General features: G+C 38.8%; 1 long non-coding RNA gene across 1 annotated transcript in view; it reads right to left on the reverse strand.

Annotated features, from left to right (window-relative positions):
- Positions 1–27,647, reverse strand: part of LOC129811111 (uncharacterized) — a 54,159-nt gene that overhangs the window by 26,178 nt on the left and 334 nt on the right. The gene's annotated exons all lie outside the window — the stretch shown is intronic.

The following is a 27,647-nucleotide window of genomic DNA, read 5'->3' on the forward strand; positions in this document are numbered from 1 at the left end:
TCAGATACACCGCCATTGTGGTCTTTCCCCACTCCACATCACATCTTCCGTTGGGGCATCAGTGTGTGGATCCTTAAAGTAACTGTCCAGTGTTTTAAGATTTCTATGAAATATGACCTATAATTAACTACAATATGAGTTAAATAGTTTTCCTTCCAAAAAAATGGTAATTAAGTATTTTAAAAAGCAGCTTTTCTGTGTTGGAATAATGTGGGTGTACACCAATAACAAAATGTGCTGGGAATATAATGGTCATTAAACATATTAATGCAAGTAGAACGCTTGATTGGCCAGCTCGTCCTCCTCAGAAGGATGACATCACCCCTATGAGGAAATAGCAATAATTTTTAATCGGTCTGTTTGAGATACAAGTTCGAGGTGGGGGTTTTAAAAGTGTTTTTTTCTCAACAATTTATGCTTTGGTCACAAATAACATTATTTGGGTATGAGTTAACAGAATATTAACTTTTAAAAGTGAGATTTTTACTGGACGGTTACTTTAAGAGAGCTGACAACACCCTATGACTTCCAGGGTGCTCACTCTTTGCTCATGTCTGAGCTGCCCACTGCTATTTCCATATTGACCACATGACCATTGTCTCCAAGGTATTCATTATGGCCTTTATGGTAAGACACACAAGAACCCAGAAGCAGCTTCTGAGCCTTTGCCACCTTCGGAGTAGTGGAGGGAAGCTCCCGAATACAAGTCCACCAGCTTATGTTCAATACTACACACTGGTGACCCAAGTGTTCAAAAAAAAGGTTGGAGGGGTGGTGTGTGTACATGAGCACACCAACTCAAATGGAATATTGATGTACTGATATGAGGTTTGAAATCTGAAAATATAGAAATACACTTTTGTTACAGAAAGTGTCTTAAAACGTGTGTACATTTTAAAATAGGCTTTAACTTTTACCGCCTCAGAAACCCGGATCCGGGATCACCCCCCACCCCCCCCCCCACACTGATTAGCATCACTAGCATAGCGTCACATTTAAATAGTAGCATCTAAATATCATTAAATCACAAGTCCAAGACACCAAATGAAAGATAGATCTTGTGAATAAAGTCACCATTTCAGATTTTTAAAATGTTTTACAGGGAAGACAAAATATGTAAATCTATTAGCTAACCATGTTAGCAAAAGACACCCTTTTTCTTTGTCCACCATTTTTTCTCAACACCAGTAGCTATCACCAATTCGGCTAAACTAAGATATTGATAGCCACTAACCAAGAAAAAAACTCATCAGATGACAGTCTGATAACATATTTATGGTATAGGATAGGTTTTGTTAGAAAAATGTGCATATTTCAGGTATAAATCATAGTTTGCCATTGCAGCCAGCATCACAAATCTCACCAAAGCTCCTAGAATTACTACAGACAGCAACGTGTATTACCAATTTACTCATCATAAAACATTTCTTAAAAATACACAGCACATAGCAATTGAAAGACACAGATCTTGTGAATTCAGACAACATTTCAGATTTTCTAAGTGTTTTACGGCGAAAACACAATGAATCGTTATATTAGCATACCACATATGCAAACGTTACCAGAGCATTGATTCTAGCCAAAGAGAGCGATAACTCAACATCGGCAAAATATATAAATTTTTTCACTAACCTTCTCAGAATTCTTCAGATGACACTCCTGTAACCTCATATTACACAATCCATATAGAGTTTGATCGAAAATGTACATATTTAGCGGCACAAATCGTGCTTACACAATGGAAATAGTGTTCAACTACTCAAGCAATTTGGCCGGCGCCATTTTGAAAAAACAATATTTTTATCAAAAACTATTCATAAACTTGACTAAAAAAATACAGGTTGGACATGAAATGAAAGATGTATTAGTTATTAATGCAACCATAGAGTTAGATTTTTAAAATTAACGTTACTAGACATACAGTGTGCGTTACAGCCAGACTAGTGACGCAATAACGGCGTCACTATTCACCATTATTGAGTTTACATTTTTCCACATAAAAACGGAATAACATCATAAATAGCTCTTACTTTTCGACGAGCTTCCATCAGAATCTTGCCATGGTGGTTCTTTGTCCAAAAGAATCGTTGCTTGGTTGTAAAACGTTGCATTCAACTTCTCATATAGCAGCTAACAATAGCTAGCCATAGCTATTTTGCACCAACGTGTCCAAATGTCCAACGTGTCCATCCGATATAACTCGGTTTAAAATAGCTTCGTTATGATGCTTCTAACACCTATGTCTAATTAAATTACAGATGGATACATCTAACGTTTAAAATTGAGCGTTTGAAAATGGCATCCTGAGGTCCCTCTCTGCGCAATGCTCAGCGTGGAAAGGAAGGCTCCTCTCGCTCCTTGGCCTTTTATAACCTCTGAGAGCTACGCAGCAAGCCCATTCCACTTCTCATTGGTTACTGACATCCAGGGGAAGGCGGGTGCAGTTCATGTCGTTCCATAGGATATACACAGACTTTCAAAACTGATCTGAAATCAGAGCTTCGCTCTCAGACCATCGCAGTACCTGTCATGGATTTCGCTGTAGAAAGAGTTCTGGGTCACCCACAGACAAAATTCCAACGGCTATAGAAACTAGAGAGTGTTTTCTATCCAATATAATTAATAATATGCATATTGATCGATCAAGAATTGAGCACGAAGCAGTTTAATTTGGCGACACCCAGAAATAAAAAATGCTAATTGCGCCACCTATTGGCAAAAGGTTAACAGTAGCTTGTACACCTTTATGAGTGCTTCTTAATAAAGCCTCCAACAGATGGGTGGTTATGGGTCCGATTCTGGAAGTTCACGGCTTTAGCGGTCAGTAGAGTTTGGTGATCACTGGTCAAAGAGGATGGATCAAGAGCCAAATACAATCACTCTCGCGCATGCAAACATGAACACACACATACTTCTAAAAAGGTGAGGCTTCTCCTTGAGTAGTTCTAAGTTGTATTATGCAGTACCTAGGGCTTTTGTGGTGACCGTATTACCGACACGCCCGGCAGTCATGAGTCATGACCACAGTCAAATTCCATGTGACCGTTGAGTCGTGGTAATCTCCTCCTATGCATATGTATAGGAACGGTGTTGTGTAGATAGTACTTAGCTCGCACTCTATTGTCCCTCTAATCACTCTGACATCAATGCAAATGCTATAGAAAACCACCTATCATCAAAACAGTATCATGCTTTTAAAACTCAACCTTAGGCTGCATTGTTTGTTTGACCTCAATGTGATTGATCAATTTGAAAAAATAAGTTCAACAGGTTGATACTGAGTGTAAAACAAGATTATTGTTGATCTTGTTTCAAAGCCAAACACGAAAAAATTGACAGCGCTTTCTAAGGTGATGATTCATTCAAAGCATTTAAGACTTTGCATGTAGAGCACCGATACACATATTAGAGCTTATGCATACACATAGGCCTACAGTAGAACGTACACATAGGCCTACTTAGAAACATTAGCACATTTTTTGTCCATTAAAATAACATCAAATTGATCATAAATACAGTGTTAATGTTGTAAATGACTGTTGTAGCTGGAAACGGCAGATTTTGTATGGAATATCTCCATAGGCGTACAGAGGCCCATTATCAGCAACTATCACTCCTGTGTTCCAATGGAATTATTCAGCTAGTTAGCTAATCCAAGTTCATAATTTTAAAAGGATAATTGATCATTAGAAAACCCTTTTGCAATTATGTTAGCACAACTGAAAACTGTTGTCTTGATTAAAGAAGCAATAAAACTGGCCTTCTTTAGAGTAGTTGAGTATCTGGAGCATCAGCATTTGTGTGTTTGAATACAAGCTCAAAATGTCCAGAAACAAAGATCTTTCTTCTGAAACCCGTCAGTCTATTCTTGTTCTGAGAAATTAAGTCTATTCCATGCGAGAAATTGTCAAGAAACTGAAGATCTCATACAACACTGTGTACTACTCCCTTCACAGAACTGCGCAAATTGTCTCTAACCAGAATAGAAGAGGAGTGGGAGGCCCAGGTGCACAACTGAGCAAGAGGACCAGTACATTAGTGTGTCTAGCTTGAGAAACAGATACCTCACAAGTACTCAACTGGCAGCTTCATTAAATAGTACTTGCAAAACACCAGTCTCAATGTCAACAGGTAAGAGGCGACTCCGGGATGCTGGCCTTCTAAGCAGAGATCATAAGACCGGTGTCTGTGTTCTTTTGCCCATTTTAATATTTATTTTTTATTGGCCAGTCTGAGATATGGCTATTTCTTTGCAACTCTGCCTAGAATACCAGCATCTCTCTTCACTGTTGACTTTGAGACTGTTGTCCGACTCCTCAAGGGTCAACGCAAGCCTCCAACTCAATCATCAAGTTTGCAGACAACACAACAGTAGTAGGCTTGATTACCAACAATGAAACAGCCTACAGGGAGAAGGTGAGAGTTTGGACCCAAGAAAATAACTTCTCACTCAACATCAACAAAACAAAGGAGCTGATCATGGATTTCAGGAAACAGCAGAGGGTGCACCCCCCTATCCACATCGACGGGACCGCAGTGGACAGGGTAGAGAGCTTCAAGTTCCTCTGCGTACATATCACTGACAAACTGAAATGGTCCACCCACACAAACAATGTGATGAAGAAGGCGCAACAGCACCTCTTCGTCCTCAGGAGGCTGAAGAAATGTGTCTTGGCACCTAAAACCCTCACAAACTTTTACAGATGCACAATTGAGAGCATCCTGTCGGGCTGTATCACCACCTGGTATGGCAACTGCACTGCCCGCAACTGCAGGCTCTCCAAAGGGTGGTGTGGTCTGCCCAACGCATCACCGGGGGTAAACTACCTGCCCTCCAGGACACCTACAGCACCCGATGTAACAGGAAATCCAAAAATATCATCAAGGACAATAACCACCCTCGCCACTGCCTGTTCAACCCACTATCATCCAGACGTCGAAGTCAGTACAGGTGCATCAAAGCTGGGACCGAGAGAATGAAAAACAGCTTCTATCTGAAGGCCATCAGACTGTTAAATAGCCATCACTACCACAGTAGAGGTTGCTGTCTATATACATAGACTGGATATAAATTCTTAATTCCATTCCTTTTTTAAGATTTGTGTGTATTGTGTGTATTGTTGTGAAATTGTTAGATATTACTTGTTAGATATTACTGCACTGTTGGAGCTTGAAACACAAGCATTTCGTTACACCCACAATAACATCTGCTAAACACATGTATGTGACCAATACAATTTGATTTGATTTGAGTCTTAGTACCAGCATCGGTTTGTGGCAGTAAATAGACAGTTATGAAAAATAGAGAGAAAAACTATTTTGGTAAATAGTATGGTCTACAGCTTATCATGAGATATTCAAACTCAGGCTAGCAGAACCTTGAGACTTCCTTATATTATGGATTGCACACCAGTCTTTGTTGACAAAGAGACACATCCCATCCCCACGGATCTGAATGCTGCTCTTCTGTCCTGCCGATGAATGGAAAACCCAGCTAACTGTATAGTATCCTTGCTCTTCCTTCGAAAAGCATAGTCAATTACAGTTCTTAATGTCCCATTGATAGGATAGTCTCAATCAGAGCTTATCCAGTTTGTTCTCCAGCAATTGCACATTCGTCGATAGAACAGAGGGTAGGGATGGTTTATTCACTCGTCGCCATAGTCTCATCAATGTGCCCACAAAGATGTCCTCTATAGCGACGTTTTTTTCTTCTTCCGTGTGTCGGGATTATGGCCAGGTCCGAGGTGATCAGTGTGTCCTGTGCCAAAGACTAATTGAAGTAGAAGTCTTTGTCCAGATCGAGGTGAGTGATTGCTGTTCTGGTGTCCAGAAGCTTTTTTTTTCGGTCATAGGAAACAATGGCGGAAAGATAAGGTCAACCCCAAAAAACATAAAATATTGGTCAGGAGCCATCCCAGCACCATCTTCAGTGAAGCTTTCTACTGCTACTATATTTATTTCTCAGGTGCTAATATTAAGCACATTTTGCCACTGTAAAACCGGAGTAGCCTGCCCGGCATGATTGAACAAGGAACGGGGTAAAGCGCATCGATTTGCTATTCGAGTGCTTAGGCTTTGGATGATGTCTTTTTCCCCTGCCTCCATTCCTGTCCATTTGATAATGACACATTCTAAATGGAAACTAATTTCACATATTAGTAAAGATTGATTAAGTTGAGAATAGTCTGAGGAGTGTGAATGTTATCACTTGATGAGAGAACAACGTGTGCCTCTTGAGGCAACGAACAGAGCACAAGTTTTTTTTGCAACTTTTTAAAACTACCAATATAGTCGCATCACGCAGCCCATATATGTTTTGATATGCCAGACATTCTAAGGTTTATATTATTCACAACTAAAGTTGCCAACTTTAACTCTAAATCTAGCATATAGGACCTGTTTAATATGAAGTGGCTCAACATAGCCACTTGATATGCGCACTCTCTTGGGAATGGGAAAAATATCCTTTCTATTTTCAAGTTCAATTATACTGAACAAATTTCTAAGATTTTACTGAGTTACAGTTCATATAAGGAAATCAGTCAATTGAAATAAATAAAGTAGGCCCTAATCTAAGGATTTCACATGACTGGGAATACAGATATGCATCTGTTGGTCATAGATACCTTAAGAAATAGGGGTGTGGATCAGAAAACCATGCATCGGGATACATCTCCTTCGCATGAAGTTGATCAGGCTGTTGATTGTGGCCTGTGAAATGTTGTCCCACTACTCTTCAATGGCTGTACAAAGTTGTTGGATATTGGCGGGAAGTCAAACACCCTATTGTAAACGTTGATCCAGAATATCCCAAACATGCTCAATGGATGACATGTCTGGTGAAAAACTGGGACATTTTCAGCTTCCAGAAATTGTGTACAGATCCTTCCGACATCGGGCCGTGCATTATCATACTGAAACATTATGTGATGGTGGCCGATTAATGGCACGACAAATCGCCTCACAAATCACTGCAGCGATTACAGTCTTGAGTCTACTTGGGTACGGTACAAGCTTGGCGCTCCTGTATTTGGGGAGTTTCTTGCATTCTTCTCTGCAAAGCCTCTCAAGCTCTTTCAGGTTAGATGGGCAGCGTTGCTGCACAGCTATTTTCAGGTCGCTTCAGAGATGTTCGATCCCGTTCAATTCCAGGCTCTGGCTGGGCCACTCAAAGACATTCGGAGACACTCCTGCATTGTCTTGGCTGTGTGCTTAGCATCGTTGTCCAACCTGAACCGTCGCACCAATCTAAGCTCTTGAGTGCTTTGCAGCAGGATTTTATCAAGGATCTCTCTGTACTTTGCTCTGTTCATCTTTCCCTCGACCTTGACTAGTCTCCCAGTCCCTGCCGCTGAAAAACATCCCCACAGCATGATGCTGCCACCACCATGCTTCACCGTAGGGATGGTGTCAGGTTTCCTCCAGATGTGATGCTTGGCATTAAGGAGAAAGTGTTCAATCTTGGCTTCATCAGACCAGAGAATCTTATTTCTCATGGTCTGAGAGTCCTTTAGGTGCCATTCTGCAAACTCCATGCAGGCTGTCATGTGCCTTTTACTGAGGATTAGCTTCCGTCTGGCCACTCTACCATAAAGGCCTGCTTGGTGGAGTGCTGCACAAATGGTTGCCCTTCTGGAAGTTTTTCCCATCTCTACAGAGGAACTCTGGAGCTCTGTCAGAGTGACTATCGGATTATTGCACACCTCCCTGATCAAGGCCCTTCTCCCCCAATTGCTCAGTTTGGCCGGAGGCCATCTCTAGGAAGAGTCTTGGTGGTTCCAAACTTCTTCCATTTAAGAACGATGGAGGCCACTGTTCTTGGGGACCTGTGCCTCGACACAGTCTTGTGTCGGAGCTCTACAGATAATTCCTTCGACCTCATGGCTTGGTTTTTGCTCTGACATGCACTGTCAACTGTGGGAACTTATATAGACAGGTGTGTGCCTTTCCAAATCATGTAAATTCAATTGAATTTACCACAGGTGGACTCCAATCTTTTGTGGATACATCTCAAGGATGATCAATGGAAGCAGGATGCAACTGAGCTCAATTTAGAGTCTCATAGCAAAGGGACTAAATACTTACAGTATGTAAATAAGGTATTTCTGTATTTCTATATATTCTGATGTACAAAGGGCTGCAACTAAAAGATACATTTTATGTAAGTTCACTTCATGCACATTATCACATTATCTCAAGACTATATATGTTGTTGTAGCAATCAAATGTATCCTTGCAACTTTTCATGTCTCCAAAATATTACTAGTTTGAAAAAAGTCTCAATAGGATCTATTCAGTGAAACTCAATTTGCATTCTGTATTGAGATAGTTGCTGTATTATTGTTTGAATACAGCCAACTGCATGTTGAAAACCAATCATGTTTCCTCTATGCATAGTCCTCACTCAAGATTCAGAGCAGAGTCGGACAAGTCATTGTGTTTGACCCAAGATATTAACCCCGTGTGATAAGCCCTGTGGAAAACCACATGTGCTAATTTTGTGATAACCTTTCCCCTCATTGGTCAGGCTGTGGCGCTGAGTCTCCCGCCTCTCTGAGTAGAAGTGCCGTGCAAAATGCATGACATGATATTCAAGATCTTCCTCATCAGATTGAAGAGCTTATACTTGTTTTCTATGCCTGCAATCAGTCAATTATTCTTCGAGTACACGTAATGAACATTGCAAGAATGGTATGAATTTAATCAAAGCCTGTGCATGAACACGTGCAGAATTATTATAGTGTTAATCAACCATCCAAGTATTAGCTCAACCATTACATGACAAGCCTATCCGATATCTGATATGCATGATATCCAGCACATATCACAATTCTTTCACGTGCTTTTCTTGTAAAAGACGTATTGCAATTCATTTGACTTGAGCATAAACTGGTCCTGTGTGACTCAGTTGATAAGAGTGAGGTGGTGCTAGCATCTCCAAGGTCGTGGGTTTAATTCCGACCACTTCTGAGAAGAACTATGAGATTAAAACTTTGCAAAATGTGAGAGGAAAGAAAGCAAAAAGCTAATCAAATTGAAAATACATTATATGTTCCATCCATGGACCCTTTTTATTTCGCTTGACAGCAGAGCTTGGGTTCTAAAACGTTTTCTAAAGTTAATCAAATGAAATTGGCAATAGGAAAGGTGATTGTCCTGGTTAAACGTCTGTCACAAAGCTTGCTAGGTTATGAGAACATGTTCAAGTGCATTGAGAGCTCTTCAATTCAATCAAAATACATAGTTAGGCCATGTTTAAGACCTCTGTGTTGAGTAGAGTTGAACCAAAGGCCAATATAAGATTTCGTTCATCATATTATTGCTAACAATATGGAGGTCCTGCATTCTGCACCAAATATCATCTTCTGCTTGGTTTCCGGAAGTTATTTACGACAAAAAGTCCAACTAGTAGGTAAAAACCAAGCTACACCAAAGTGCTGACTACGTCAACAGTGACTAAAACCTAGCGGAATGTAAAAACACTTTGTGACTGTCCACTGACAGTGCACTGTAAAAGCACTTTGTGGCAACTGCTTATGTGAAAGGGGCTTTATAAATTCATTGATTGAATGAATTAGTGGACCAAAGCTAAGAATCATGTCTATAGAAATTATAATATATTGCAGGGTTTAATGAGGTTGGATGAAGGGACACTCATGGGTACTGCTAAGATCATGGAACCTTTTTGATTAAACGCTTTGATTCCCACAATTACACCGGCATGATTTAGTGCTTTCCTAACCCCTTTTAAACATTATGTGTTTAAGCTACAGACTTCTGTTGTTGTTGCATTGGATTCGTCTATTTATTCTGCACACGCTGATACTAACCATTAGGCTGTGCAATTAACGGTGGCTGAACTAGAGCTGTGTTTCTGAGACAAGGTCGGATCCCAAAAAAGGTTATTTCTAATCCAATGGTTCTCTCACTAAAACGTCTGTAAAGTCAGAACGGTTTGAGCAACAAACTATTATGACTCCACTATGAAAGGGTTAGCCAGTATGGCTCGTACAAGGCAAGGCTCATGTAAGGATACTTACTTACTTTGCTTATGAAATGCTGAGTCTCTCATGAACATGCTCACAAGCCACACAATAGTCATTAGAAGGCAAGGTTTTTTTCTACACAGATAATAGGAAATACCAGGACTATCTTTAATAATGTAATAAGCTAACATAGTTGCTGTCACAAACTACAACAAAGTTGTCACTATTAGTTGGATATTAATTTCTGACTGAGCATACAATTTCTGTACTTACAGTATTATCATAAAAACTTTTTTTCAGGTTTTTGCTTGGAGGACCTTATTTTTTTATTGACATTTGTCAATAAAACTCATGAAAGCCACTGTTTATGTCAAATTGTTTTGTATTCTACTTGTAGCCCTGGTTGTCCTGAAAATAAAATGGTAAAACACTTCAATGTGAGGCTAAATATGAGGGCAGAGCAAGCAGATTAATGAAAATAGTGAATTTCAGCTTTTTCATCATGCACTGTTAAAATGAAGTGCTTTGTAACACCAACACGAGTGGCAACCGAGCTGCCACCAGCGCAAAGGAGACAAAACCTTAACTTCCCTGGAGTATTGAAACACATCACCCTGAGATGTTTTGAGACATGACAGTGTGATGTAACACCACTTAATGAACTGTTGTGCAACCACTTGCCAAGGGCTGGGAGCACTACCGTAAAAAGTTGAAAACATTATTTTGGTGTTTCAAGTTCTGTTTAGTGCAGAATTAGATCACTTCTTCTGGATTGATTAATGTATCTGATCAGTTGCCAGTTTAACCCATTTTGATATGTTGAGCAGCACCTCTGCTCTCCAACAGCAGTAACTGGAGGTTTTGCAGCAGGCATTGCAGGATACTATGTATTTCCTCTTCCAGTAAAAGTTGGAAATGTGGGAATGAATTGTCTCAGTAAATGTCATTTTGCCTGATGGTTTTTATATCTGTTCGTCATGATTCATTACACCTCATGGCACAACAAGCTGCTTAATACTAATATAGAAGTATATTTTTATATCTTCCAACATGCATACAACATTGTATAAAATAAAAAAACACAATCCTATAACAACAGAGCCAAATGCAAGGAGAGTAAAACCAGTGTCACGCCCTGGCCTTAGTATTATTTGTTTTATTTATTATTTTAGTTAGGTCAGGGTGTGACATGGGGTATGTGTGTATTTTGGGGTATTATATGGTAGAGGGGGTGTTGGTTGTAGTTTATGGTTTTGTGTTGAGTGTATGTGTCTAGCTGTGTCTATGTTGGGTGTAGTTGTCTAGGAAAGTCTATGGTGGCCGGAATGGGTTCTCAATTAGAGACAGCTGATTTCGGTTGTCTCTAATTGGGAGCCATATTTAAGGCTGCCATAGGCTTTAGCTGTTTGTGGGTCATTGTAGATGTTTATGTATATGTAGACGTAAGTAGTTTGTGTGTGCACTTACGTTTGAAGTTTCACGATCTTTTGTTAGTGTTGTATAAGTGTTTGGTGATCATCTTCGTCTTGGGAAATAAAGAAGATGTATTCAAATCATGTTGCGCCTTGGTCCTCTCGTTCATGTCAACGCGATCGTGACAACCAGACTTCTAATTAGTTCCATTTTTGGTTATGCTCATATAAAATACACTTACATTTTGAGAAACATTACATTTTATTTATTCTTAAATGTTTTGGTAAAATGAAATTAACAAATCATTATGACTTTTTTTGAGTCGATTTCAATTCAATCCAGAACTATTTTTTACAGTGTGGCTGTGTGGCTGAGTATGAAAAAATCCATTGAAATTCCAACGAAATGTACCATCTTACTGTCCCATAAATTGGGGATCCAATTCCTGCTTCCGTCTGTCTCACTTGCACTCATTCTCTGTCTCCTGTTTCTAATCTGTCTAAATAAAGCAATAAAAAAATGTAGGTGGAATTCCCCCCAAAATATTCTCCATAGGCCCTTCTCATCAATCAATATTATTATTATTATTATTATTAAACCTTTATTTAACCAGGAAGTGTAACGATACTCTAAATCCTCCTCCTCAGACGAGGAGAGGAGAGAGGGATCTGAAGACCAATGTGCAGCGAGGTATGATGACATGATTTATTTAAGACACGACAAAACAACAAACACGACGTAGACAGAAAACGAACTATACTTGAATAAACTACAAAACAAATAAACGATGAAAACAGACCTGGACACGAACTTACATATAACTTGAAGAACGCACAAACAGGTACACGACTACAAACAAACGCTACAGTCCCGTGTGGCACGAACATACATACAGACACAGGAGACAACCACCCACAAACAAACAGTGTGAAAACACCTACCTTAATATGGCTCTCAATCAGAGGAAATGAAAACCACCTGCCTCTAATTGAGAGCCATATCAGGTCACCCTTAAACCAACATAGAAACAGAAAACATAGACTGCCCACCCAAACTCACGTCCTGACCAGCTAACACATACACAAACTAACAGAAAACAGGTCAGGAACGTGACAGGAAGGGCTCATTGAGATTTAAAATCTCTTTTCAAGAAATTCCTGGCCAAGATATTACAAAAACTACAGACAAACAACATGAAAAACTACAAGTAATCTAGTAAAAACCATAGAATTCACAAGAGTATAACAAAATCAAAAACAGCAAATTAAAAACATTGACAGGTCAGGGAATCAGTCTCAAGATCATTCATCAGTGATTTAAAAATACCAATCGGGACAAGTTCTTCCAGTTTAAAAGTATTTTGTAAGGCATTCCAAGACGATGGCGCAGAGTACATAAAAGCCCTTTTACCAAATTCAATTCGGACATTTGGAACAGTTAGCAGGATAAAGTTCACCGAACGAAGAGATTACCCACGACATTTCTGAAAAATAAAAATGCCCAAATAAAAAGCTAGTAAACCCAAAATGGCTTTGTAAATTAAAGTATACTGAGCCTACGAGTGACTAGAGAAGGCCAGCCAGCCCTGGTATACAAAGTGCAGTGGTGCGTAAGTGTTTTGCAGTTTAAAATAAATCTCAAAGTGCCATGGTAAAGGGTGTCAATTGATCTCAAACACTGAGTGGAAGCATTCATATATCTAGTCTAGTAAAGGCATAAATGTAGCTGATACTAGCCTCCTTCTGGCTTCAAAAGAAAAACAGGCCTTATTCCTAAAATAAAATCCCAATTTCAACTTCAATTTTTTTGTAAGTTGTTGAATATGCAATTTAAAAGAGAGGCCGTCATCAATTCAAATTCCAAGATATTTATATGAGGTTACAGTCTAAATCTCAATGCCCTGACAGGTAATAATAGGTGAAAAGATCAGAGGTCTATTCCTTGCTTTAGTAAACACTATTAGTTTAGTTTTGTCAGTATTGAGGATAAGCTTCAATTGACACAAGGTATGTTGAACAGTATAAAAAGCATTTAGCAAGTTCTGGAAAGCTTTTGTAGGAGTCGAGGCACAACAGTAAATAACAGTATCATCAGCATAAAAATGAAGTTACGCATTTTGGACATTTTTGTCTAAATTATTTATATAAATAGCGAATAAGAGAGGACCAAGTGCAGAGCCTTGGGGCACACCATTACAGACAGACAATTTAACAGATATGAGCCCATCAAATTGAGTACACTGAGTTCAATCAGACAGATAGTTAGCAAACCATGCAACTGCATGCTCCGAAAGACCTACACTCGACAATCTCTGCATTAGTATAGCATGATCAACAGTATCAAAAGCCTTAGAGAGATCAATAAAAAGTGAGACACAGTGTTGTTTTTTGTCAAGGGCTTCAGTGAAAACCTTCATGGCTGCTGTAATTGTGCTATGCTTCTTCCTGAAGCCTGATTGGTACATTGGTAAAATAGAGTTAGTAAATAAAAACTCTTTTAGCTGTTCACTCACAAGGGTTTCAAGTATTTTCACCAGGGGTGACAGCTTTGAGATTAGCCTATAAATATTTAAAATAGTTGGATCTCCCCCTTTTAAAAGTGGTAGGACAATTGATGTTTTCCAGATCTTTGGAATTTCATTATATTCCAGGGTTAGATTGAACAGATATGTAAGTGGTTCAGCTATGAAATCAGCTGCCAGATTTAAAAAGCAGGGATCCAAAAGATCAGGACCTGCAGACTTTCTCTGATCTAAAGATTTCAGGGCTTTATGTACCACCTGCACTGAGAATGGTAAAAAGCTAAAAGTTTGACCAGCTCTCACTGGTTCATCCACACAGGGTTGTACAGAGACAGAGGACACTGAATCAAGCAGCCTACCAGATGATACAAAGTGCTCATTGAAACAATTCAGCATTTCAGTTTTGTCATATATAGCAACAAAGTCCTTCAATACACATGACGGTAATTCATTAACATTACCGTTACCAGACATAGACTTATTAGCCGTTCAAAACATTCTAGGATCATTCAGGTTATGCGTGGTAACCGACATAAAATATTCAGACTTGGCCGTCATGAGAAGAAAAGAACACTTGTTTCCTAACTGCCTAAAAATAAGCCAATCAGCATCAGAACAAGATTTCCTTGCTTTAGCCCAGGCTAGATTACGATTACAGTCGTGAATAATACAAGACAGCTCAGAAGAAAACCATGGGGTACCCCACCCTTTAATCCTGAACCTGCGGAATGGGGCATGTTTGTTTACTATTTGGGAAAAAACATAATGAAAGAATGTCCAGGCAATTTACACATCAGCGATAAGCTCAATCTGCTCCAGACAAAATAAAACAAATCATGAAGGAAAGCCTGCTAATTAAAACACTTCAAATTTCTCTTATGAATAAAACGTGGGTTTGTCTTAGGAACCTTAGTATTTCTAACAGCAACAACAGCACAATGGTCGCTTAAATCATTGCAAAAAAACCCAACCGCAGAATATTTATGTGGAACATTTGTCAATATCAAATCAATCAGGGTAGATTTATCTGGGCATTTAAGATTTGGGCGAGTTGGTGAGTTAATCAACTGGGTAAGATTCATAGAATTACAAAACATTTTTAAATCATCAGACACCGGCTTTAACCAACACCAGTTGAGATCACCAATCAAGATCATTTCACTGTAAAGAAGTTTAGTTATAAGGTTCTTCAGAGAAGAAAATGCATCACCGAGAACAATATTTAGGCTATAAACCATTTTCATTTCTTAATGATTCGATTGATTGTTTGAGAGACAAAATCTGCAAAAAATAAATAGTGTGTTGTGATGCTGCCTTCACTGAAATTCACTGAAAACCCCCAAAAGTGTTTTCACAACACTCTCAGAAAATTAAATAAAATCCCATTCAATATTCATATTGAATAACCCCTTTGAGTGTTTCAGGGTGATTCAATTCTGTTTTTAAACACTTCCTATGTCATAACACTTACATAGGGTTTAAATTCAAACACCCTCCTAACTACTTTTCATGGTTTTATTACACAATCATGATGTTTTGAGGCTTTCTATTTTTACAGTGTGGGAGTCCCTGGTCCCTGGGACCATTTTGCACACCTGTGTAAGGACATTATACCCACTTTCACATGCTCGAGTAATTAGGTACGTTCACAAAGTATCTCTTCAGAAACTGGGACCGAACCATTCCATTCATTGTCTTCGCAAATTAAAGATATTTTTCCGTGTTCTTTTCCATCACATTTATCTGGTCTATATATACCAAACATTAAGAACACCTGCTCTTTCCACCACATAGACTAACCAGGTACATCCATCACTTGTTAAATCCACTTCAATAAGTGTAGATGAAATGGAGGAGACAGATTAAAGAATGATTTTAAGCTTTAAGCTTGCATATCACTGCTGGCTTGCTTCTGAAGCTAAGCAGGGTTGGTCCTGGTCAGTCCCTGGATGGGAGACCAGATGCTGCTCTAAGTGGTGTTGGAGGGCCAGTAAGAGGCACTCTTTCCTCTGGTCTAAAAAATATCCCAATGGCCCAGGGCAGTGATTGGGGACACTGCCCTGTGTAGGGTGCCGTCTTTCGGCTGGGACGTTAAACGGGTGTCCTGACTCTCTGAGGTCATTAAAGATCCCATGGCACTTATTGTTAGAGTAGGGGTGTTAACCCCAGTGTCCTGGCTAAATTCCCAATCTGGCCCTCAAACCATCACGGTCACCTAAAAATCCCCAGTTTAAACATGGATTGTGTATTTGTGCTATTCAGAGGGTGAAAGGGCAAAACAACATATTTAAGTGCATTTGAACAGGCTATGTCAGTATGTGCAAGGCACACCAGTTTGTGTCAAGAACTGAAAAGCTGCGGGATTTTTCACACTGAACAGTTTCGCGTGTGTACCAAGAATGGTCCGCTACACAAAGGACTCAATATGAGGGAGGTGTTCCTAATGTTTGGTATACTCAGTTTATAATCAACCAAAACTTTTGATTCGATTGGAAAGATTTCAGGCTAAATTGGCATGATAAAACGTTGAGTAATAGATTTGGGATGTATGCCATTCTGGTACTCCAGAAATGTTTTTAAGAACAGTTGAATTCAGAAGATTACATACACTTAGGTTGGAGTCATTAAAACTTGTTTTTAAACACTCCACAAATGTTTTGTTAACAAACTATAGTTTTGTCATGTCGGTTAGGACATCTACTTTGTGCATGACACAAATAATTTTTCCAGCAATTGTTTACAGACAGATTATTTCACTTATAATTCACTGTATCACAATTACAGTGGGTAAGAAGTTTACATACACTAAATTGACTGTGCCTTTAAACAGCTTGGAAAATTACAGAAAATTATGTCATGGCGTTAGAAGCTTCTGATAGGCTAAATGACATCATTTGAGTCAATTTGAGGTGTACCTTTGGCCTACCTTCAAACTCAGTGCCTCTTTGCCGGACATCATGGGAAAATCAATAGAAAGACCCAGAGGGGCATGTTAGTAGAGAGGCCTTGCCCCAAGGGGACCCGAGGTAAGCAGAGGGTTTACCTTAGGGCATTAGCTACTGTTTATCACCATGATGTGTGGTTGGAGAGATGAGATCGCTCGTGTGTTTTTGTTACCTGTACTGTATGTTATTGTTTCTGACGATCATTTATTGATAGATTCAATTCGTGCAGGACTGTATAGGGAATCAACACGATTTAGTGTTCTCACAGTTGTGTCAATAATTCACTGCATTGTTATAGGTCAAAATAGTCTTTAGCAATGTGCAGCCATTGTGTTGAAGGGAACTGGCTCAGCTGTTTCCCCAAGCTTGATTGAAGATGTTCAGGCCTTATTGGATTGTGTGTGAAATTGTGTTATCATTCAGGGTTCATTAGACGTTGGTGTAATTGGAACGGAAGGAAAAGTCTTATTATTACTTAATTTGTAGGGAAACTGGCACTGGGAGTATATAGTCAGTATTTATGGTAAATTACCAGCTATTGATGTGAAGACAACAATTAAATGCAGTGTATGTAGGATTTTGGAGGTTAGATTGTTTTAACACGATGAGGTATATGGCTAATATAACATGACATAATCCAATGTAGTTTCTAATATATATATATCTTATATAACTGAGCTATTGTAAATGTATTTTCCTGACAGGCACCGCCTCTTATTTATGTGTACTTGCCACGGGGGCCTGGCACCCAAAGGGCCCTGATCTCAGCAACTGCACTTCCCACTGGGTCAACCAAGTAGCGCAGAAGGTATGTATGGTCTGTACTACCTCAATGTTTTGAGCTACAGTATACAGTCAGAAGTTTACATACACTTAGGTTGGAGTCATTACAACTTGTTTTTCAACCACTCCACCAATGTATTGTTAACAAACTATAGATTTGGCAAGTCGGTTAGGACATCTACTTTGTGCATGACACAAGTCATTTCTCCAACAATTGTTTACAGACAGATTATTTAACTTATAATTCACTGTATCACAATTCCAGTGGGTCAGAAGTTTGCATACACTAAGTTGACTGTGCCTTTAATCAGGTTGGAAAATTCCAGAAAATGATGTCATATATTTAGAAGCTTCTGATAGGCTAATTGACATAATTTGAGTCAATTGGAGGTGTACCTGTGGATGCATTTTAAGGCCTACCTTCAAACTCAGTGCCTCTTTGCTTGACATCATGGGAAAATCAAAAGAAATCAGCCAAGACCTCAGAAAAAAAATTGTAGACCTCCACAAGTCTGGTTCATCCTTGGGAGCAATTTCCAAACGCCTGAAGGTACCACATTCATCTGTACAAACAATAGTACGCAAGTATGAACACCATGAGACTACGCAGCTGTCATACCGCTCAGGAAGGACTTTGGTGCGAAAGTGCAAATTAATCCCAGAACAATAGCAAAGGACCTTGTAAAGATGCTGGAGGAAACAGGTACAAAAGTATCTATATCCACAGTAAAATGAGTCCTATATCAACGTAACCTGAAAGGCCGCTCAGCAAGGAAGAAGCTAATGCTCCAAAAGCGCCATAAAAAAAGCCAGACTACGGTTTGCAACTGCACATGGCGACAAAGATCGTACATTTTGGAGAAATGTCCTCTGGTCTGATGAAACAAAAATATAACTATTCGGCCATAATGACCATCGTTATGTTTTGAGGAAAAAGGGGGAGGCTTGCAAGCCAAAGAACACCATCCCTACCGTTAAGCATGGGGGTGGCAGCATCATGTTGTGGGGGTGCTTTGCTGCAGGAGGGACTGGTGCACTTCACAAAATAGATGGCATATTGAGGGAGGAAAGTTATGTGGATATATTGAAGCAACATCTCAAGATATCAGTCAGGAAGTTAAAGCTTGGTTGCAAATGGGTCTTCCAAATGGACAATAACCCCAAGCATACTTCCAAAGTTGTGACAAAATGGCTTAAGGACAACAAAGTCAAGGTATTGGAGTGGCCATCACAAAGCCCTGACCTCAATTCTATAGAACATTTTTGGGCAGAACTGAAAAAGCATTTGCGAGCAAGGAGACCTACATACCTGACTCAGTTACACCAGCTCTGTCAGGAGGAACGTGCCAAAATTCACCCAACTTATTGTGGGAAGTTTGTGGAAGGCTACCTGAAACATTTGACCTAAGTTAAACAATTTAAAGGCAATGCTACCAAATTATAATTGAGTGTATGTAAACTTCTGACCCACTGGGAAGCTGAAGTAAATCATTCTATCTGCTATTATTCGGACATTTCACATTCTTAAATTAAAGTGGTGATCCTAACTGACCTAAGACAGGGAATTCTTACAAGGATTAAATGTCATGAATTGTGAAAAACTGAGTTTAAATGTATTTGGCTAAGGTGTATTTAAACTTCCGACTTCAACTGTATATTGAAAATATTTACATACTATATATGCTTTTCACAAATAAAGCTTGCTCAGCTGATGTTTCCAGGGACCTACTGTAGGGCTCTGTACACTAACCTTAACAATGTGGTCCAGCGGTTAGTGCCACCAACCCTGGTACACCAGAATAGCCTAGGCCAGGGGTTTTCAAACGTTTCCTGCCCAGGGACCCCCACCGAGGCAAACCGGCGACCAAGCGACCCCCATTATATGTTATCACAAAAAAAGTAACATCTTATCTTATCATCAGGTGAATGATAATGGCAAGTAGAAGTAAAACCTGTAATCAGCATTTTAAAACGAGGAGATAAGTTTTACAGTTTCATTATTCTGACTTCCCCTTATACTGACCTCGCATAGTCTATAAGCTAGAATGGTATCTTGTAGAGAAAATGCTCCTGTTGTTAAGCAAATTTTCTGCAATTCTATACAGTTTAGCATGGAGTGTAGAGACAATTTTGCCGTTTTTAAGCTTATTTACTGCAATTCTATGCATTTTTTCATGGCTAATGCTGTGTTCCTCTGCTCAAACATAACAAAATCAATGGGTATATGCCATACATTTTCAATTCTCCCTGACTGTCTAGATTTAATCGGATTGTTAGTTCTCAAATATGGTAGTATTTAACAACAGATATAGTTCAATATCTTTTCTGTATGTTTTCCACCCCGAAAATTACCACTTAGACTAAGAATTTTCTATACACCAAAAAACCTGTAATTACCTCCAATGACTGTAATTTCCTCCATATTAAAGGGATAGTTCGAGATTTTGGCAACGAAGCATTTTAGGCTATCTACTTCCCCAGAGTCGGATGAACAAGAACAGCTAGCATGCTAACTGTTCCTGTAGGCTTTCAGTCATAGCGCTAATGCTAGTTTGCATTGGCTCGTAAAACTACCTCGCATTTCCTTCATACTGGACACAGAGACATAAAAATGGTACCTACGATGGTATTCTGTAGCAGCGAGAGACATTCATAAAATAATAAATGTTCACATACATTTTATTTTTATTTTAAATAAAATGCGGACCCCCTGCAGCGATTCTGCGGTACTATTAAGCATTCATTTTTTATGCATTGCTGAGCAGTCCCCTCCAATGTATATAGAACAATAATGTTTTATGGAAATAAGTTACATGTATTTAAAACTTTTATAATTGCAATCCTTTATACCAGCACAAAGAAGTTACTTTTAAATTAGTCAAATGAATAAGAATTCACAATTGGAGGGAGGAATGTGCATTTACAATGATGAATATGTAAGAAATAATTATTTTTTCCCTCAATTAAAACTGGAGGGAATTATTCTAAAAGATTATTGACCTCTAAGGGGACTTGTGATGTCACATATTTGCTCATCTCTATCCTTGGTATAGTATTCATCTTAATTAGTACAAGAGTGTATTAACTTGGACAGATTAGTGCACTAATACATTCGATTTTTATTATTGTTCTGGTGGGGGAGGTTAGAAACCACTGTCCTCATCCTAGAGACCTATTCTTCATCATTGTCCGATATGACCTTTGAGTTTCTTGGTATTTTGACAACTTTGACCGAGCAGTTATTTTAGGGGGGTCCTTCATTCAAGGATCAAATATGCATGTCCTTACAAACGGTGACAACTCAAAGGGTGACAATATTTCAGATGAGGCTCTTTGGAATGGACAAGGACAAGGTCTCATACAGCTCATAGAGTAAATAGTATGGGTTATATTCACTAAGTCACTGGAAATGGATAAAAGATTGATCCACACACTCCACACACCGTATGTCTTGAAAGCAATAGAGGGAGACCACTAACACACCGAAATATAGTGCTAATAGACATTAGCATTTACAGTATGATGCACATTTCCTCATCAATTCAAACATGTTAATTTTGCACAAAAGAATGAGTCGTCTATTGTATTATTTGTTATTCCCATACTTTCCCAACCTTTTGCCACGGCTGCAGGGCATATGCATGTTATCAGTATTATGCTCTTTTGAAGAATTTGTGTCTGTCAATGAAGCCTGCAATCTTGAGATAAATCAATCGGAGAGGTTTTCGTATTGAAAGAAAACACAACCAGATTCCTAGATAACACCGTAAGATGGCCCATGCCTCATAACATTGAACAAACAATATTTTTTATTCTAGACAAGTATGTATTTGAGAGATGGGTAGTTACAAAACCACTAGGCTGTTGTCTGGGATGATAGGTGATCACTGTCGTTAGAAAACAAACCAATCATACTTCTTCCGAAGCGGTGAATGTCCTAAAGTCTGTGACAGAGTGTACACAATTTTTTACAAAAAGCTTTGTTTACAAATTAATATTCATAAAATTCTGACATTGAGCAAATACATCTTTATTTTCATTCCAGGCATTACAACGCGTCCTGAGACTTCAGTAAGCATAGGTATACCACCATAGGTGGCATAGGTCCTCCCGGGTGGAGCAGTGGTCTAGGGCACTGCATCGCAGTGCTAGCTGCGCCACCAGAGTCTCTGGGTTCGCGCCCAGGCTGGGTTCGCGCCCAGGCTCTGTCGCAGCCGGCCGCAACCGGGAGGTCCGTGGGGCGACGCACAATTGGCATAGCGTCGTCCGGGTTAGGGAGGGTTTGGCCGGTAGGGATATCCTTGTCTCAGTATGTAAAATGTAATAAAAATGTATGCACTCTACTGTAAGTCGCTCTGGATAAGAGCGTCTGCTAAATGACTAAAATGTAAATGTACCTATTTTGTTTAAAAATATGTCCACATTTACACAATCCAGAGCAGGTTGAGGCAAAATGAAGCAAATTAGAACTGTTGGTCTCTGCTGAACCATTACTGGCCACCGTATATAATTTCTTGATGGCTTACAAGCACTGTTGGAGGTTTTGAGTTACAAAGTAACACGTTACAGTAATAATAACTTTTTGCGGTAACGAGTAATATGACGGAGTACTGTTCCATTTTGAGTAATACTATTTTAGTCACTGATCACAGATAGGTCGCCGTTACTTTGCCACTTTTGTTATACTTCACTTCCTATTACAGTTATTGATCCAAATACATATTTGTGATGATTATTATTCCTTCTCTGTTGGCACAATATAAAAAAATCCCTCCGCCCCAGATTGTAATTGTTTTTGTCCAGAGTCTGACAACCCTCTCGCCAAATTGCAGTTTACGCACGCACTGCTACTAACTGCATTGGTGAGGGAGTTGAAAAATGCCAGAAGCGTCTAAAACATTGAGTTTCTCAGCGTGGAAGTAGTCCCGTTATTTTCATTTGGTAGGAAGACAAAGTGACAAGAATATAACTGGAAAATGTAAACTGTGCCCAAGAGAGAAACACCTCTACGCTGCTCGGAACACAACCTCCAATATCTTGGAGTGCCTGCAAAAGCAACATGCCAAGACAAAACTCGTAGCGAAAAGACCCAAAGCATGACCACTGCTGCTGAAAATGACTGTTGGCCTACCTCATTCTTTCAACCAAGGCTTGATTTTAATCATTCAGGGGGACAGGCTGTAACCCAGGGAGAGCTGAACAAGCTTGTAGCTTGGTATGTAGTAGAGGAAATGCTGCCCTTATCCACGGTAGAATCCCCCTCAAAATACAGATGAATGTGTATGTGCATAGGTAACGTTGACATTGTTTACATTGAGTGAGAACATGCAACATTTTGGTTTTATAATGCAAAAGTAATACAATGATTAGTGTAACTAATTACTTTTCCCAGGGAGTAAGAAGTAAACACATGTTTAACTGTTTAAATAATTAATGAGTAATAGGTAATATATTACTTTTTTGGAGTAATGACTCCAACTCTGGTCACAAGTGAACCACATCTATTTCCACACAATGTTTGAATAGGGATTTTATAATTACTTCTGTTGCTTTCATGTACCCATTGGACACATATAAACCATTTGGTCTTGGTTGTTTTCTGAAACAAAAAAGGTTGTTTTGTGTTTTACAACAAATTCAATGTCAAAACAGCCAAATAAACTCTGGGATTCTTCTGTGTGTTTATGCCATGATACATTTTTGGGAATTATTTGTTTATATGGCGTTTTGGTCATTTAACAGTTCATTTATTTGACAGTTGTGCAAGCCAGAGCCTAACGTGTCCATGCTGGAGCGTGGTTTTTCAAATTTGATCTCAAAGCCCTCCCTGTGTTTGACTTCTTTTTAATTGTTTCCTGTCTGCCGACCCAATTATAAGTGCAGGATTCTTTGTGAAAAAATTGCATTAACAACATTTTTAAATGGAAAAAATTTGTAAATAACTGAAATTCAAACCAAATGATGATGTCATTAATTAATCTTGATTTGATCATATTTTACTTGGTTTTTGTCAGCTCTTACTATACACATGTCGATTCCAGTTTAGATGCTGGTTGGGCACCTAAGCTGCTTTTGTTTGGCCGGTATAATGAAAGATGGACGAAATTTTTTTACTTTGTATTGATTGAGGAAAAGCTTAAGTCAGTCTGACTTTATTATCTATTATTGATTTTGAGTCAGGTGAACTGTGTGTGATATGTTGGTTAACTTAAAAAAAAGACTATCAGCATTATGTTAGTGGCAATTGCAATGCAAATGGGGTGTTAGGAGTTATTTATCAAGATTGTATCAATTATTTATTTCTGGAAACATATCTAAAAAATAACTACCTTGGTAATCATTTTTGTTCATTACTTGGACGAAATGCTCACATCCACTGCATGTTTCCCTTACCGCCTTATCGCTGAGATAAGTTAAGTGATAAGTGATTAATCACGGTTCAATGGCTTAATCTGCAAGTACTCCATCGGATTTACAGGTAATACTTTGAGGTGAAGATAGATGCGTGACGCAATGGATAAGACAATTTAAAACTATTGAAGACTACTGCAGTGACGACGCATAAAGGCTAACTTTCTTAGAAATGACCTGGTGAGACTGAGCCTTTATACAGCACACTCAACAATGCATGAGACATACTGCCGACTGGTGAAAAGAAAAGGACCTCTCAACGCTAAGCTCTCCCAAGCTCTCTTTGTTCCATTGTAACGACAACCACACGAAGGAAAACTATGAAGGACAAATATGGAGCACAAAGTCTAGTGAGTTTGTTTAACATTTAGTTTCATCGGTAGGAACTCCTCTCGTGGGCGTCAGCTAGGAAGTTGTAGCCAACCTGCCTCACTCACCAATGGACTGAAAACACATGTTTAGCGAGGATTGTGACAGGCACGTTCAGTGAAACGGATGGGTAAAAATGCCAGATTAACCCTGGCGTAATGGGAAAGGATTTACCAAGGGAGACAACATTATGCACTGTTGCCACTCTGAAATGAGCGCTGTGCATAGTTCACTCTCTGCAGTGTGAGGGCAGCTCCACAAGGTGCACAAGAAGGGAGGTCAAAGCTCTAAGCTGCTGGTTGCCCATGGCTACATAAATATTAACTGAGCCTCCACTGTTTTGAGAGGGCTTCTTTGATTGTGAATCTCCTCAGAGGGTTCGCTATCCGCTGGGAGTACAGCAGGCATCTGACAAAACTTGGTTTGATGCAAACAAATTTATATAGAGAGGTGTTGCATTTGGTTAACGGGTCAAGAAAAGCCAGTAGTTCTATGCAAATATGTTGAAGAGAGAAATAGCATACTTGTAGGCTAGATAGTTTGTTTCTGTTCCATGGTGGAACACATATTTGGAGGTTTGCCCGAGGTATTTTACTTTTACTCTGTGAAATTCTATCCTCAAAGGGTCCTTCATAGATTCAACTTTCAAACCATTTAGTTTACAGTTAGAATGACATCTCTGTTGAATTGAGATTTTTTCTAGTTTATTTCATGGGCTTACCAGACACAGAACTTTTCACAATGTCAAAAATAATTGTTAACTACATCAATAGTTATCATATGTAACACCTCTTCCGTTTCATTTAAGGACCAAACAATTGACAGCTGTGCCTCTATATAGATAGCAAAATAGTTGGGAAGATATTTTCGATTGACTGATTCCATGGCACATGATTTCTTAACTCATACACAAAACGACGCTGGATTCCAAACTCAGAGTTCTTCAATTTAAATTGTTATACAACATTATTGCAACCAATATAATGTTACATATATGGGGATACAACCATCCCAGCTCTGCAGATTTTGCAGCGAAGAGACATAATCATTAGGATCATTTGTTTTGGTACTGTCCATATGTAGCTTGTTTTTGGTTACAGGTTCAGAAAAGGCTGAAGAATTGCAACATTTACCTGGAGCTAACTCTGCAAATAGCACTGCTGCGTGATTTAAAAAGTCATAGTATATTGATCTAAAATATAATAATACTTTTAGCTAAAAAAATTATATTTATTTACAGTCTGTAGAAACTATGAGAATAGAAAGGTTCAGAACTTTTTTGAAACATCAGTGCACAGTTGAAAAATATATGACAAATAGAACTGGATGGTGGTCAGAGATAAAATGTATATAGTATGTATAAGCTGGAAGTATAAGCATAAGTGTTGTCGTCCATTAGTTTACTCCAATTAGGGGAAGGGTGGTAAGGCTAGGGGAAAATAATAAAGGAAATCAATATAAATGTAATTTAATTATTAAGTAAAAAATATATTAAAGTATTTTAAAAAACTCTGCTAAGATATGCTAGCTGCAATATGAATTGGAAGCCAACAACAAAGAAACAAGAGGGCAATGTAGTCAGATAACGTATAAACTTGTTAAAAAGAATCAGCATTATACACAAGTATCTGTTAACTAAGGTGTGAACTATCGATTGGGCACACAACCTCTACAAATCATTAGCCATCATTATCAAGTAGTCCATGGAGAGACAGAGACTTTTTGTGTGCAAATATTTTGGGGAAAAAACAATAAGAATTGTTCAAATAACAATTGAGGGCTAAAAACAGGTAATTGATACTCATGGGAACAAGGGAGCCATATTTATTCTCCTCATGTTTGACTAAATTTCCTCTGAAGTGTGCCCCAACACATACAACCAATATAAAAACAGATACATACACTTTATCGACATTATCACTAACAAAACATGTTTCATTTACTAGACGTTCTGATCCAGAGCGATTTACAGGAACAATTAGGGTTAAGTGCCTTGCTCAAGGAAACATCGACAGAGTTTTCACCTAGTCGGCTCAGAACCAGCAACCTCGCCTTTCGGTTACTGGCCCAATTCTCTTAACCGCTAGGCTACCTGGTAGCCTTCTTTTGGTAGCCTTCACCAAGGCTTGATTCAACATTGGTGCTACTACTGTTTTAATTCAGATTTTAAAAAAGTATCTTGCAACTCTGATTTCTCTGTTCCCTCCCTCATTTCCCTGTCTGCAAGCTAGGTGGGCCAAGCAATCAGGTCTGGAAAAAGTTATACTTTAACCCGAGGTGCCCCAAGCATGCACCATTTAAAACATTTCTGTCTGGTAAGTGATTACTTGCAACCACATGCGAGATATCACTGGTATCAAAGCAGTCTGACTTGCCTTGTTAAATAAAGGGTAAATAAAAAAAAATACAAATACGTTCATCATTAACACAAATACACATTTCTGTCCAACCTTAATGGCTCAATGCACTGAACAATAAATAGGGACCACGTACTGAAAGTCGGTGGTCTCACTTCAATGTGTGATGGTATCGTCATTGTAACATTGTAATTAACAGTGTTCACCCTTATCAATAGCAAAGTAGTTAATTAATATCATGTGTTAATATATGTGTAACAATTCAGATGTAACTCAATAAGTATAGCGACAATGTAACATGATAGAATGTATGTTGTCCTATATGGCTCATATATCCAAGAAAGTGAAATGAAGTACATGCATACAAAATTGTTTTTTTTTAGCCCTCTAGAAGACTGTCTTGATCTACTCTCTCTAGCTATACAGAAACGGTATTCCTTCAAATATGAATGCCTGCCTTTGGATGACCTTTATAACATCTGCTTTCTCTTTTTGTCCCTTCAAAAAAACGCTTGTATAATTATGTAAAATGCTTATGAAAACACAACTGTTCCCCTCTCATCCGTTCACCTTCACCTGGTGAATATGACTCAATTTCACATTTCCCTACAACAGTTGAAAGGACGTTTTTTATTGAAGCCAGGTGTATACCAGTCTCTTGGTGCCTGATAATGTTCCCGGACTGCATTCCTCAGGCAGATCATAACATTTTCCACAGCATCACCACCGATTGATGGTTGCCACTTAGCAGTTTTGCGTGAGAATACTGATCTTCACTGAAGTTAAATCCAAAATAAGCAAATGAATACGTAAGATAACGTTTGTAAAATTATGAAATAGCCATGTATTGCATTCGTTG

This window comes from Salvelinus fontinalis, chromosome 14 (assembly GCF_029448725.1).
Source record: "Salvelinus fontinalis isolate EN_2023a chromosome 14, ASM2944872v1, whole genome shotgun sequence".
Lineage (NCBI taxonomy): Eukaryota > Metazoa > Chordata > Actinopteri > Salmoniformes > Salmonidae > Salvelinus > Salvelinus fontinalis.